This window comes from Mirounga angustirostris, unplaced genomic scaffold, assembly GCF_029215605.1.
Source record: "Mirounga angustirostris isolate CCGP_5_RB_7025 unplaced genomic scaffold, mMirAng1.0.hap1 SCAF_4, whole genome shotgun sequence".
NCBI classification, from domain to species: Eukaryota; Metazoa; Chordata; class Mammalia; order Carnivora; family Phocidae; genus Mirounga; species Mirounga angustirostris.
The window spans coordinates 18,107,999-18,110,349 of record NW_026991712.1 but is presented as its reverse complement, the minus strand read 5'-3'; the positions used below and the strand labels follow the sequence as shown (position 1 = coordinate 18,110,349).

Below are 2,351 nucleotides of genomic sequence, written 5' to 3'. Positions count from 1 at the left end.
TATACATGATTTGACCCCCAAATTTCCATTTTTGTTTTCATTTCAAACATCTCTTTTTTAAGATTTTATTTATTTATTTGACAGAGAGATAGAGAGAGCATAAACAGGCAGAGCAGCAGGCAGAGGGAGAGGGAGAAGGAGGCCCTCTGCTGAGCAGGGAGCCCGATGCGGGACTCGATCCCGGGACTCCAGGATCATGACCTGAGCCGAAGGCAGCCGCTTAACCAACTGAGCCACCCAGGCGCCCCTCAAACATCTTTTTTTTTTAAAAGTAACATAAAAATGATAGATTGCTGCATTCCTATTTCCTGCATCTCAAAAATTTTAATTCAACTTCCAGTCATTTTCTCAACTATATATGTTAACAGTATTTACTCCTATTTTTGAATGGGAAAGGTATCCATTTTGTTTCTTAACGGTGATATTTAGGTCTTCTTTCTCTGATTCTTCAAGAAAATGGTTCACAATGAATTCGAATAGTAATCGAGTCTGGTCCAGAAGGTAATGGGCAACTACGGATCTCTCTAATTTTAAGAGCCTGAGATAGGAATCTATTCAAATATTCAGGTTCATTTCCAAGAGAAGAGTGTGTGGATAACCATTCTGGCAACTTGGGATGACCCTGAAAGCTATCTGCAAATCCTATCCACCGCCCAAACACCAAACTGGCCCTTATACCCACAGAGACCTTTGCAGCAAGCTGGAGTCCAATATTGTCAGCTTTGGCCTCCAGTGTTCTACTGTATGGTCGATCAAACATATATTCCTGCAATTGAGACGGTCACTACTGTCCCCAAAGGGCCAAATTATCTCCAGAACAAATGGCCCAAATCATTGTGAGAAAAATCAGACCAAAGAAGTCCAGTAAATCAACCCAGCTAGGCTTTTCCGCAGCTTGCCCAGGTCCTGCATGCACTCGCTTGGCCCAGAAGAAAGGCAAGTTGGTGAACATCAGTTACACCACTCAAAAGCCCAGTGAAGATAAACACGTGTCCATTTGGAATCACAAAGGCAGTGCTCACTTCGGCAGCATATACACTAAAATTGGAATCACAGAAGGATTTATATCTGAGGAATCAACCACTTGAGTGATCCAATGGCTCTCAGACACCCCTGGGGTATCTTTCTTGTGTTCAATGAGATGATAATGCACTTCTTTAACAGTCTGCTCTTGGGTGGCTTTCTTAGTTAGCATATCACTTAAAAATTCTTCCATTCATGCTTCATATTCCAGTTCTGATAAAAGTCTGAAATGTTCTTTTGTCAATAAGAGTAGCTTGTTCCTTCCTGTGCTGGACTCACTTCCGCCCAAGTAAAATAAAACACTACAAATAGTAATCCACAACTACTCAACCCAAAGAATAACTTTTTTTTTTTTTCTTTCTTACCTTCTCCTTCGGAGGAAGTGCTCACCACCATTCCCTTATGCCCCTGCATATGTACAATGATTGCAAAGAGTTTCTGCCCTGATTTGAGAATTACCAACAGGACAGGAGCCAGACGTGTTAGGATGGCGAAGTGCAGGAACTCCACCCAACACTGATGAAGCAGGCAGGACTGAAGCTTCTTTTATCAGGAGATGCCTTGAAAAAGAGTCATTCCAGGAGGTGCATTTTTGGGTAAGCATCCAAATTTCCTTACTTTTGGTACTCCAGAGGCATCCTGTTCTTCTGTTATTGAAAGTCCTATAAAAATGAAAGTTTCCAGGCAGAAAAGCCAACCTTCTCTTGTAAAGTGTTTACTTCCAGGCCCTGACACTTATTTACTATGTGGTTAATTTGTACTTGATGGCAGTCCAGTGAGGTTACAGCTAATGTGTTACATTTTCTCCAGTTGGTCAGTGATTTATACCAGAAAACAAACAAAGAACACAACTTAGTAGCAGACTGCAGGTCATAGATGAAGGTCATCCTTGCTTGATTATCCTAGCAATGGCAGAAGTCAAGATGATTCCTTCCAATTAGTGAACGTGTTTGTTTGCTTGCTTTTCGTAGTTAGTTGGTATTGCAATTGCCTCTTTTTCTTCCCTGCTATAAACTCAATGAGGGAAAGGACTATGACTTGTTACTATTATAACACCAACACCAGGGACAATACCTGCAAATAGTAGATGCTCTGTAAATATGCTGAAGGAAAGAATGCACGAGCCAGCAAAACCGTTTCTTAAATGCTCATTAGAGCACTGTGGTGAAATCAATTAGCCTTGATCTAGAAATCAAACAGGTTCAGGGCACAATGCCCCCATTTTCATTATCTATCCTTTCCTAAATCTTTTTTTTTTTAAGATTTTATTTATTCATTTGAGAGAGAGAAAGAGTGATAGAGAGAGCACAAGCAGGGAGTAGAGGCAG

General features: G+C 41.0%; 1 pseudogene; it reads right to left on the bottom strand.

Moving 5' to 3' along the window:
- Window positions 1–329: 329 nt before the first annotated feature.
- LOC123860484 (metalloendopeptidase OMA1, mitochondrial-like) lies at window positions 330–1,910 on the bottom strand (annotated as a pseudogene).
- Between the last annotated feature and the right edge of the window lie 441 nt (window positions 1,911–2,351).